Source organism: Aethalodelphis obliquidens, unplaced genomic scaffold, assembly GCF_003676395.1.
Source record: "Aethalodelphis obliquidens isolate GAN/ISIS:26980383/991018 unplaced genomic scaffold, ASM367639v1 scaffold11, whole genome shotgun sequence".
Taxonomy (NCBI): domain Eukaryota; kingdom Metazoa; phylum Chordata; class Mammalia; order Artiodactyla; family Delphinidae; genus Aethalodelphis; species Aethalodelphis obliquidens.
The window spans coordinates 36,404,186-36,415,990 of NW_020837955.1; the positions used below are offsets into that span (position 1 = coordinate 36,404,186).

Genomic DNA, 11,805 nt, shown 5'->3' on the forward strand with positions numbered 1-11,805 from the left:
TGGGTGGGGGAAGTCCCAGCCCCATGTGCACACAGGAGGATGGCATAGGATGTGTTGGAGGCTGGCCTACAGGATCTGAGGCCTTGAGAGCTGAGAAGCAGTGAGGACAGAGTATCCTGTGGGAGACAGAGAGGAGAGAACCCTCTGTAGGGAAACCTCTAGGGCAGTGCTATCCAGTAGAACTTTCGGCAGTGATGGAAATGTTCTATATCCACCCTGTCCAATATGGTGGCCACTAGCCCCATGTAACCACAGAGCACTGAAATGTGGCTAGTGTGACTAGGAAATTGAGTTTTTAAGTTTATTTCATCTTAATGTATTTACATTTAAATCACCATAAATGCAAGTAGAAGGAACAGGGTAACAAAGGTACCAACCACGGAACAGGACTGGGACCTTCCAATTTCTACAGACCCTCCAGAGTACTGAGTCTTTTAGTCTCTCCCCAAGGCCCGGAGAAGGAAGCGTCAGTGGCCATGCCTGAGGCTCAGCCTGCAGTCACCAGAAACATTTGCCTGGACTGCTGGGCGAAGGCTACCTCCTCAGGGGCAGGGAGAAGCATGTTGGGGGAAAGGAAGGTTCTAATGCCAGGGAAGCAGAACTCAGCTCTCTATCAGGAGTCCCAGTGTTACCCCACTCCTACCTGCACTGACAGTTATTTAAATTTCAATTTATTAAAGTGAAATAAAATCAACAACTTAACTTCTCAGTGGCATTGGCCACATTTCAAGTGTTCGGTGGCCACGTTTGGCTGGTGGCTACCGTATTGGACAGGGTGGAATAGGACGCAAGGCTCCCATGGCTCCACTTGGTGACTCTGAGTGAGTTATGTGCTCTTTGCGCTTTCAGCCCCTGACATTCATTCTACAGATTTCTCATGGGCGGCTGGCTGCTGTGGGCGCCAGGCGTGGGTTAGGGCTTCAAAGGTGAACAACACAGACAGCCTCTGCCCTCATGGAGCCCACAGTGTGGAGAGAGACAGGTGTTGATGGAATCATTGCACTAAGCAATGCTTCAGCGCCCTGAAGCGAGGAAGCCCAGTTGCTTGAAAGCTTAAAGCAAAGAAGCTGACCTAGAGCCCAGGAGGGCATGCGAGGCCCAGGGAGGGGTCTTTGCACGGAAGTAGCCCTTAAGCTGAGACATGAAGTATGAGTGAGATTTTTTTTTTTTCCGCTGTGCCACGTGGCTTGTGGAATCTTAGTTCCTCAACCAGGGATTGTACCTGTGCCCCCTGCAATGGAAGTGCAGAGTCCTAACCACTGGACCACCAGGGAATTCTCATGAGTGGAATTAAAATGGGTTTGGATGGAGAAATCGGAACCCTCATATGCTGTGAAATGGTACAGCCACTTCGGAAAACAGTCTGGCAGCTCCTCAAATGATTAACCATAGAGTTGCCATATGATCCAGCAATTCCACCAAGTATATACCCAAGACGCACGAAGACATGTGTCTCTACAGAAACGTGGGCACAAATGTTCACTATTCATAGTAGCCAAAAGGTGCAAAGAACCCAAATGTCTATCAGCTGACAGATGGTTAAACAAAATGTGGTAGATCCATACGATGGCATATTATTCAGCTGTAAAAGGGAATGAAGTGCAATACATGCCATAAGGTGGATGAACCTCGAAAACATGACGTTAAGTGAAAGAAACCGGTCACAAAAAAGCCACATATTATATGATCCCTTTCATGTGAAATGTCCAGAACAGGAAAATATGCAGAGACAGAAAGCAGATTAGTGGTTGCTTAGGGCTGGAGGGAGGAAGAGGCTGGGGAGAGAGGGAGGGTGACAGCTAAAGGGTACAGGGTTTCCGTCTGAGACGATGAAAATGTTCTACATTGACTGATGGTGATGGTTGCAAAACTGTAAATATACTAAAAAACTATTGAACTGGACATTTAAATGGGTGAGTTGTATGATACATGAATTACATCTCAACAAAGCTGTTTTTTTCTTTTTTTTTCATTTATTTACTTTATTTATTTATTTTTGCCTGCGTTGGGTCTTCGTTGCTGCACGTGGGCTTTCTCTAGTTGCGGCAAGCAGGGGCTTCTCTTCGTTGTGGTACGTGGGCTTCTCATCGCGGTGACTTCTCTTGTTGCGGAGCACGGGCTCCAGGCATGCGGGCTTCAGTAGTTGCAGCACTCGGGCTCAGGAGTTGTGGATCACGAGCCCTAGAGCACAGTCTCAGTAGTTGTGGCGCACGGGCTTAGTTGCTCCATGACATGTGGGATCTTCCCGGACCAGGGCTCGAACCCGTGTCCTCTGCGTTGGCAGGTGGATTCTTAACCACTGTGCCACCATGGAAGTCCCAAAGCTGTTTTTTAAAAAAGGAAAAGTTGGGGGTCAGGAGAAGATTCGGTCCAGACTAGAACGTGAGCTGGGGAGCCAACTCCTTTAGAAGACGAGGAAGAAGGCCAAGTGGCCAGAGGCAGGGGAGCAGGCAGAAACAGCTGGAGTCGTGGTGGATTGGACATCGGGGGGACTTGCAAACCAAATCTGTGTTTTGAAAAAGTCATTCTGAACGATGCATGGCAAAGGAGTGGGGGGCTGGCAGAGTGGGAATGAGGCTTAACATTTAAGAGGCTTTTGTGGTGATATGGGAGAGGTGAGGGGGCTTGGGCAGGAGTGACAGCCATGGAGATGGTGGCCAAACAGACAGACTGGGAGAGACGGAGCTCAGCTCCTGCTCTGCCCAAAGGGAATGACCATCCCTCAACTGCCCTGCGTGAATGTTGGCTGTGCTGCCAGGTCCCCAGGTGACCACCCAGGGGTATGACTGTGGCCACTCAGGAGACAGAAACCTCCTCTTCTATCACAGATTGTGTGCATTTTTCCAGAAGTGGTTGCCCCAGTTTTTTAAAAAATAAATATTCCCAAAGGACGCTGGCTGGTGGCAGTATAGATTGGTACTGTCTTTCTGAGGACAATTTGGAGCACTTTAGAAAAGGGCTTAGGATGTAAGCGACTGTGGTATATCATTATAATAACGGCCCCAGTGAATCCCACCTCCCTGTGTCTGTGCCCCTTGGCCTCGCTGCTCCACTCATCAAGAGATGGAGACCATTTCTCCACCCTCTTGAATCTGGGCTGGCCCTGGGCCTTGCTTTGGCCAATAGAATGTGGCAGAAGTAACATCATGAACCCCTTATGGTTCAGGAGTCTGGACCATAATGGGCTTGCACCACCACCCTTGTCCTCTGGGAGCCCCGGGACCACACCACGTTGCAGCCCGGGCTAGCCTGCTGGAGGCTGAGAGGCCACGTGAAGAACTGAGGTTTCGGCCAACTACCAGCACCAATGGCCAGACCTGTGACTGAGGCCGCCTGAAACCTTCCAGCCTAGTGCCCCCTCCAGAGGAGCACAGCCACGTGAGTGACCCCAGAAGGAACCTAGTACCCCCTCCAGAGGAACACAGCCACGTGAGTGACCCCAGAAGGAAATTCCACCGAAAAGGACTTCTCCAGCCAACCCTCAGAATCATGAGAAATAATTAATTTTTTAATCAATTTTAAGAAATTGAAGTATAGTTGATTTACAATGTTGTGTTAATTTCTGCTATACAGCAAAGTGATTCAGATATGTATATATATATATATATATATATATATATATATATATATATATACATTCTTTTTCTTAACTATTCTTTTCCATTACGGTTTATCATAGGATATTGAATATAGTTCTCTATGCTATACAGTAGGACCTTGTTGTTTATCCATTCCATATATAATAGCTTACATCTGCTCACCCCAACCTCCCACTCTATCCCTTGAGAAATAATTGTGGTTTTTTGTTGTTTTTTTTTGCGGTACGCGGGCCTCTCAGTGTTGTGGCCTCTCCCTTGGCGGAGCACAGGCTCCGGACGCGCAGGCTCAGCGGCCATGGCTCACGGGCCCAGCCGCTCCGCGGCATGTGGGATCCGCCCGTACCGGGGCACGAACCCGTGTCCCCTGCATCGGCAGGCGGACTCTCAACCACTGCGCCACCAGGGAAGCCCAATAATTGTTTTTTTAAGCCACTAAGTTTTGGGGCAGCTTATTACCCAGCAATAATACTGAAAAACATGCTCTTTTGTTTTGATTGAACAAATACACTTTAGGCATTTATACTGGTGAAAGCAAAATCCAGAAAAGAGCCAATGATTTCGTTACGAAGGTGTTCCTTGCAGCGTTGTTTATAGTGCAGAACGTCAGCATGATCTTAGCTGTCCAACAGTAGGAATTAGAATACTGTACACTATGCAATCATTGAGAAGCTGTTGTTGAAGCATTCTAGCGGCAAGATTTCCAAAATATACCAATAACTGGAAAAACAAAGATTCTAAAAGCATGTGTGATCCCCTTAAAATATGCATATTTTAAATATATTTTAATATGAAATCGGTGGGTCCAAGGGCATGTGCAACTTCAGTTCGATCACATAAAATCACTCTCTACAGTGGATGCCACAGGTTTTCTTCCTGCCAGCAGCGATGAGCTTTCCTGCTTCTCTGTGTCCCAGTCCCTTCCTGCCAGCCACGTTTGAGAGGCAGGTGAGTCCATTCTCGGAGCTGACGTGACATAAAGCAAAGGTAGCTTTAATATTTATTTCACTGAACAAGATTTCCTGGTTTCTTGGCCGCCCAGAGACATCTTCCCCGGACCCATTTGTCACCCGAACAAAGGGGCCTGATAGGCTCCTGGACTCCCTTAAGGAGAGGGACCCATCAGGCCCAGCATCACACAAAACGGGCAGGAAACCAGGCTCCATGGGCGTGGGATGGGATGGCAGCTGGCGGCAGGGGAGCTGTCATGTGTCCACCCGGAACACCAGAAAGGGCTCAGCGAGTCTCGAACACAGTGATTAACTTCTCTTTATCTCTGCATCACTGAACAGCATGGCCAACTGCTTGGCTTCCCCAGCAAGCTCTGCATGGGTCACCCAGTGTCTTACTGGGACCTGAGCATGTTTCCTGGCAGGCAGGTGCAACTGTCCCTTTATGCGCCCTTGAGATACCCAAGGAGTGAATAATACTTGCTGTCCCCCCTCTAACACCAACTAAATATTGAATCTGTAATGCCTTACTTAAAACAAAATAATATTGCCCCCGCGTCTTTTTTTTCTGCCGGTTCAGTACCCAAGAGATGAGTCACTATTTTTCCCCCTTCTCCTGGCCATTGAATCAAGGCTGAAGGTCCCTGGGGTCTGGGACATCTCCTTAATTAACAGGAAGCTTATTAACTCATGGGTTAATTGAGAAAATCATTTACCAAACCACATGTGAGCGTGCGTGTGAGAAACCCTCAAACTGCCATAAAGACCAGAGACCCAGCTGTGGCTTACTGAGCTCTTTCTTCAAATGTGGGTCACTCCCTGAACTAGGACAGGCTGCAGGTGTTCCCTTTGTGCTCAGACAGACACTCAACTCTTAACCCCTGAAAAAAGAAGGAGGGACAAAGGCCTGCCCGGGAACGTTGAGGAGCAGAAATCTCAGAGGGAAAAGCCGAAGACCTTTGTCATGTTGAAGTGCCTTGTTTTCCTCTTACATGATGACATAATCTGTTAAATTCAGTTAGAATCACAAAGACCTGGATTCCACCTCCCCTTTCCTACAACTTTCTAGCTGTGTGACTTTCAGCAACTCACCTAACCTTTCTGAGACTCAGTTTTTTATCCTCCCAGAGCCACTGCGAAGATGAGATGACATGATGAATGGGGGTGTGTGGTAGGCAGAATAATGGCTCAAAGATATCCATGTCCTAATCCCCAGGACCTCTGAATGTTACCTTACACGGCAAAATGAACTTCGCAGGTGTGATTAAATTAAGGATTTTGAGCTGGTGAGGTTATCCTGGATTATCCAGGTGGGTCTGAAGTAGGCATCGGGGTCTTTAGAAGAGGGAGGCAGCAGGTCGGAGAGGTGGAAGGTGAGGAGACTGTGGAAGGAAGAGATTGGAGTGATGCGGCCACAAGCCAGGGAATGCCAGCAGACTCTAGAAGGTAGAGGAGGTGAGGAGCCCTCAGGAAGAACCAGCCCTGCTGACACCTCGACTTTACCCCAGTGACACTGGCCATCATAACTGTAAGAGGATAAATGTGTGTTGTTTTATGTCACTGAGATTGTGGTAATTCATTACAGCAGCCACAGGAAATGAATACAGGATGATGTGTAAATATAAAGTCCTCCACAAATGGAAGGATTTGCTGTAATGTGGCCAGAGCAGGTGAGGCCAATGTCAGTGGGTGTGGCTGATAAGCCAGCAGGGTGGCAGCCTGCAGGTGTTTATTTGCATGGGACCGGCTGTGCTGCTCTGAGGCCCAGCGACAAGGCAGGACACAGAGGAAGTAGGGAGCATTGGCCCCACTTCTAGACGCATCACGGCCTGGCTGCAGTGCAGGAGACACTGCCTGGCACGTCCTGCAGCCTGAAGCCTGCAGCTCAAGACCGCTGGCTGATCTCAACCTCCACCTGGGTCACTGTCCAGGTGGCAGTGGAGAAACGTCCCCCTTGGGGCCTTGCGGGCCGCAGGCATCACTAAGAGGTTTGAGCCAGAAGACACAAATTTCCCCTGAAACTTCCTCACAGAAATAATGAAGTGAGCCCTGCAGGGGTGGTGAACACCAGCCCTTGGCATTTGGACAGCGTGCGATGGTGCCACTGATGAGGCCTTAGGACCCTCAGGCTACTGTCTGGCCTTCCTGTCACCCATCAAAGTTTCTCTCCGGGACACCTGTTCCCTGGAAGCTCCACTGACCTGGTTCACGGCCACCCCTCCCTGCACAGGTGTGACCACACCTAACATTTCATAACTTGGCTTATTCCCTGGAACTCATGTATGAGTCTCTGGGAATTCCTCCTCCTCTTGGCCACACGCATTCTGAGTCCACTTGGAGAACCGTCAACCACGGTGGCAGAGCGGGACGCTGGATGTCACAGGCTTCTCGTGCTCCAGGTGCCTCGGACAGTTCTGTTAACCCAGCAGCCCTGCAGCTGATGGCAAGGGCGCCCTGCCATCCAGGGGCTGGACTAAGGATTGGGGTCCCCTCTGCTTAATTATTCAGTCAACAAACCCCAAGTGGGTGGCCTCGGGCCTCTTCCTTGCGAGCGTACACTCACCTCACCTGCGTTCCTTGGGTCAAGGCGCCTGCTCAGGCAGCCTCTTCTCCCTCCCTGTCTGCAATTCCCACTTCTCCATCTGCCCCACCACAGCCCACGGTCCACGTGGCAGGTCCAACAACCCAACTAGGCTATAAATTGGATCAGGTTGTCATTTCATTGCTTTAAAACCCTCTACTGCCTTTCAAATAGGACTTGGAAATACATTTCCCAAGTAAAAATACAGGATGCCAATTAAATTTGAATTCCAGATAACACATGAATAATTGTTTAGTGTAAAACTTATCTGAAATTCAAATTTAACTGGGTGTCCTATATTTTATCTGGCAACCCTTATCGAATACGATGAATGTGATCTCAACTCCTTGCCTCGGCCGCCGCGATCCTGGGGGGCCCGCTTCACCATCCTGGTGGATTCACGTTACGCCCTCACCTGCTCTCCATACCTCCCACCACCCCATGTTTCTTCCTGCTGCTTGAACATTGAATCCCTGCTCTGAGCCCTTGCGCTTTCTGTTCTCTGCCTAGAACATTCTTCCCCGGGTCCTCAGACAGCTGGCCTCTACTCATCAGGTCTCAGCTCCGGGTCACCCCCAGGGTGGCTTCCCTGAATCCCTCCAGGCTCTCTCTGCCCCATCACTCTCTCATATTTTCTTCTCGTTGCACATCTAAATCCACTGCTCAGTGGGCTGGAAAATCTCAGAAACTAGCCAAGTGGAAAAGGCACAGGAAACCCGGGAAGTGATTTTCCATCAGGATGGCCTGAGCCAGGGTCAGCGGAACGCTCTGCAAGAATCGACCTGGTACTCCTGCCACACTACAGTTTCCTCTTCCCCGAGGGGCTGGAGAGACCGGGGCGGGAGAGGGAAGTGTGTCTCCTTCAGGGTCTTTCTCTCCCCACTTCCTCCGCGGCCTGGTTTTGTAGCATTGTCACGGATGGCATCTTTCTGTCCTCACCACCACTCTGCCTGTTCTCTCTTCTCAAGCTGGGCTGCCTCCTCTAGTCAAATGTTAAGGAGACTCTGGAAAGTTCCTCCTGGTCACTCGGTGTTTAGGAAGATCTCACAAAAGGGTCTTAACATCACTATGAGTTTTCCTCTGAACACCATTCTCAGAACAGGGCATCCTGAGCGATTCTAGAATTTCAAAATGTGTGGAGCCATGAGAGGCCAGGGGGAGGGGAGCGAGCCTGAGGACCCCTTTCTTTATACAAGGTCATCTCCTTCTGGAAGTTGGGAGCCAGTCGTCAAAATGCCAAACGTTCTTGATCTGAGCCTTTAGTAGGTGTTTGCTAAGTGCCCCGGTAGATTCCCTCCAATGAGCAAATCCTGTGAATTCCAGTATATTGCCCAGGTGGGAGGAAGAGCCGATAATACTTTCCTCCTCCCCCATCCCCTGTTAAGTATCTTCAGAATTGGGAGATGTACAAACCCAGCCCAGAGATGACAAGGAAGGCAGTCAGAAAATGAGATTCCATATGGAAATGGAAATTTTATGCAAGAAAATCAGGTAGTCAGCTCGGCACTGCCTCAGCTCAGTCACTCAATGCACTGGATCCCAATTCTGCATGCAGGGGGTGCTTGCTGCCTGTGGCTGGGCAACTGACTCTGACCAGCCTGAAACGTAACCTGCTCTTGTGGGATCATGCCACAAGTGCAGGACAATTTTAAGATCATCTTGGACCTAATCTTACTTTCAGAGGCTTTGCTCCTTATCACATCAAATATATTAAAACTCAGCCCGTTCCACATCAAAGCTAAGCTGTTTTGCTACAAATTTTGAAAGTTTTTATCATTTTGCTTTTGAAATTATTTAGCTGTGATAAATATCTAGTGTATAATGTCTATGATTTCTTAGTAGTCATATATGTTTGGGAACATTTTGGGAAGTGAAAGAAATCTAATCTCTGTTATCTTTAAACGTCAAGATGTTCGACCACTCAATTAAGGAACTCAGCAATTAAGGAAGTTGACAAAATGTTACATTATGGGTGGGCATATAATTAAATGTTTATTAATTCCAATATTGCCATTTTTTAATTTTGAAGCTAATAGATTTTTTTTTCTGGCTTTAATCATTTTCAAAGGCTCGTAGGTCCAAGTGCTGTCTTCTTTTTTAAAAAATTCTTTTAAAAATGTATTTATCTATTTATGTCTGTGTTGGGTCTTCGCTTCCACACAAGGGCTCTCTCCAGCTGTGGCAAGCGGGGGCCACTCTTCATCGCGGTGTGCGGGCCTCACTGTCGCGGCATCTCCTGCCGCGGAGCACAGGCTCCAGACGCACAGGCTCAGCAGTTGTGGCTCACAGGCCCAGCTGCTCCACGGCATGTGGGATCCTCCCAGACCGGGGCCCGAACCCGTGTCCCCTGCATCGGCAGGCGGACTCTCTCAACCACTGCACCACCAGGGAAGCCCCTTTGTTTTAATATTAATAATTATGTTTGTCCCCCCAGCTTTTAAGAGTCATCAGTGTTCTGGGAAAGCAACCACATTTATTGTATGTTTTTCCTGTATCCCAACATACCACCTCGGATGCTTGGTGGGAAGTGATGTACTTAGTGGTTGGAGAAGCTTGGGACTGGAGGATTCTCCTGCAGAATCTCCGAGCTGGGTGCACCTGGCCTCACTGGGCGCCTGTGGAATTGAGCTCCAAGCACACGCACCAGGATATGCTGGACACCCGTTTAGCCCACAGGCAGGGCCCATAGCCCATCTTCCAGCTGCACCTCCTATGCCATGCAACAGGGAACATTGCCTGGTTCTCCTGCCCTCAGTAGCAACCCAACCACCACTGGAAGATGTGGGGAGGGAGTAGCCAAACCATAAGAGATAAAGGCTTGATAAAGGGATAAAGGATGGAGAGATACACCATGAGACCTTGTGACAACAAAATAAACATAATGCCATGTTTGTATTAGAATAATAACAATAACTAAAGTTCATTGAGTTTACTATGTGACAGACCCCTTGATAAGTGCCTCACATACGTCATTTCGTTTAATCTTTAAACAACCCTGCAAAGTTCCAGATAACATCTTTATCTTCACTTGACAAATAAGGGAAGGAGAGAGGCACAGAGCAATCTCTAAGTCACAGAGCCAAGAAGCAGCAGAGCCAGGACATGAGCCTGGGACCGTCAGACTCCAGAGCTCTCAGCCACTGCCCTGCTGGAGAAAAAGACCCACCTCTTGTTATCCAGCTGAAAACTATGTTTGAGGCTGGCTTTGAACAAGGCAAGAGATGCTCTAAGAACAGCTTGGAGCTGTGGAAGGTCAATGGCTTACTCGTGATTGATGAAATTAATAAAAAACTATAGCCCACGAACAATGTTTAAATTCATTTTGGCTGAAATTTACTCCATCATTATGAGGGGAAAGAACCATTATCTTCCCGATAGTCCTGAGTTGGTTGATGCATTTAAAAAGCAATTTTGGTAAATTAAAGGATATTTTTACCCTCTCTTCCTGAATGAAAAGCCAATAGAGCACAGAAAAGAGCACGTTTGTCCTAAGAAAGATGGAAAGTGATACACTTGAGGGAGAATTATGCCTGGACGGAGTTAGTAATGACCATGTGATGAAACCTCTGAAAAGAGCCTGTGGCCTAATTATCTGTCCCCAGGCCCATCCAACTGCCCAGAATCCCACCTTTAGAAGTCTGGCTTTTCCCGGTAAGTGGCCTGAGGTGACCTCTAAAAATGGTTCGCTATTCACTTGACCCAGAAAACCCCACAAAATCATGCAAGTCAAGAGGTTCAAATCTTCGTGTTCACTTTAAGATCGCTCTGAAACTGCCCAGGCCATTAAGGGTATGCATATCCGAAAAGCCACCAAGTATCTGAAGGATGTCACTTTAAAGAAGCAATGTGTGCCGTTCTGCTGTTGCAGTGGTGGAGTTGGTAGGTGTGCCCAGGCCAAACAGTGGGGCTGGATGCAGGGTCAGTGGCCCAAAAAGAGTGCTGAATTTTTTACTTCACGTGCTCAAAAATGCAGAGAGTAATGCTGAACTTCAGGGCTTAGATGTAGATACTCTGGTCATGGAGCACATCCAGGTGAACAAAGCGCCCAGGATGCCGCGCAGGACTGACAGAGCTCATGGTCGGGTCAACCCATACATGAGCTCTCCCTGCCACATTGAGATGCTCCTTACTGAAAAAGAACAGATGGTTCCTAAACCAGAAGTGGAGATTGCCCAGAAGAAAAAGATATCCCAGAAGAAACAGAAGAAACAAAAACTTATGGCCTGGGAATAAATGCCACAAAAAATAAATGCAAGTAAAAGTAAAAAAAGAAAAGAAAAGAAATCTGTACTTTTGGGTTAAGACACTGTTGTTTCTAGAAGCCTTCTGTTTTCACCTCCTGACAAAACGGACTGTGTCTTATTGGGCTGCGTATCTTTGGGCCACCCAGCTCTTTCCCTAACTTGCTGTGGAACCTTTGGTGGCTACTGCAGACTGTGTTACATGTGCCAGGCATGGGGGGAGGACAGGGGAGGGGGAAGAGGCCGGGCTCTCCACTGAGGTGATCACTCCCAGTAGCACAGAGAAGACAGGACTTAAATAACTGCAACTCAGGGAGGAGAAAAGAGGGACCTGAACAAACTGACCTGAGGCTTCAGAGACAGATTCCTCTCAGCTAGTTGGGGAAGTGACCAGGCAACAGGTTCAGTACAATTTTAGAGGAACAGCAACAAAAAGC

General features: G+C 48.3%; 1 pseudogene; it reads left to right on the forward strand.

Annotated features, from left to right (window-relative positions):
• Positions 1-10,542: 10,542 nt before the first annotated feature.
• On the forward strand, positions 10,543-11,503 carry LOC113623672 (60S ribosomal protein L17 pseudogene; annotated as a pseudogene).
• Positions 11,504-11,805: the final 302 nt, after the last annotated feature.